Here is a 1077-nt window from a genome sequence, read left to right as displayed (position 1 = left end):
CCCGGAGCCGGGGCTCGCAGCCGGGTCCTCACGCTTGCCAGGCAGGCGCTCGGGCCTCGGGTACCTCCCCAGCCCCGGGCCCTATTTCTAAACTCCTTCAGCTAGAGCGGGTGGGCGTCGTGCTGTAACCTCAGCTTCCCGCGCCAATCGTACACCCCGGAGGCTGGCGGGCAGAGGTAGCGGAGACCGCGCACCCCGAATTCTGAAGGCTCTGCCCACAACCTCAGCCCTTGGAGGACAAGGTCGCCGTCCCTCCCGCACACCAGGCTGCTGGGACGCGGGCCTGCTGGCCCTCAGCTGCGGGCCCAGCTGTCTGCGAGGCTGAGGCAGGAGGACTGCCAGGTTGAGCCCACGCTGGAGAACCAGCAGGACTCTCAGCCTTAGAAAGGGCTGGAGAGCTCCCTCCGCCCGAAGGCCCAGGGTTTAACTGCCCGCTCATCCCTCCCCGGGAGGGTTCTGGTGTCCCAGAAGACGCCAGACAGCACCCACGGTTGCCTGAAAACGGTAATTCAAAGCTGAGACCGCCCTGCCGTCGATGACAGCTTGCGTGGCCAGGCCTGTGCCCAAGGCCAGCCTGACGCCCACGAGCCGTGGGCTTGCGTGTGGCCGGGCTCCCATCTGCGGAGAAGCACAGAGGACCCCAGGTGTGTCCTGTGGCGCGCCCCAGCGTCATGCTCCGCACAGCTCCAGTATTTACTCCCCCGCATAGTCATGCCGTGGCCTGTGGCCACGCCACCCAGTCCACAGAAGGCTGTGTCCATACGGCTACTTTCAGGATCAAGTCCTGGACCATGCGCGCTGTGGTGCCCAGGAGGACGCAGCTCGTGAGCTCCTGGCCGTGGCAAAGGGCACCGTGCACCCCCAGAGACTGTCAGGTGTGGGCCTGGAAGGCCACGGAGCCCACGCCACGGAGACAGCTGTGGCATCGCTCGGCTGTGCATCTGAGGAAGCCGTGGCTTGCTCCGGCGACACGGGGGTCTGAGGTATGCTGAGGCCCAGCGGTCGGGGGGCGAGAGCCCGGGCGCACGCCGCTCCGTGGCCACAGCCGCGAGGCACCCGGCAGCCACGCCGGCCCAC

The sequence above is a fragment of the Octodon degus genome, unplaced genomic scaffold (assembly GCF_000260255.1).
Source record: "Octodon degus isolate 3935 unplaced genomic scaffold, OctDeg1.0 scaffold00274, whole genome shotgun sequence".
NCBI classification, from domain to species: domain Eukaryota; kingdom Metazoa; phylum Chordata; class Mammalia; order Rodentia; family Octodontidae; genus Octodon; species Octodon degus.
This window is presented reverse-complemented; position numbering follows the sequence as displayed.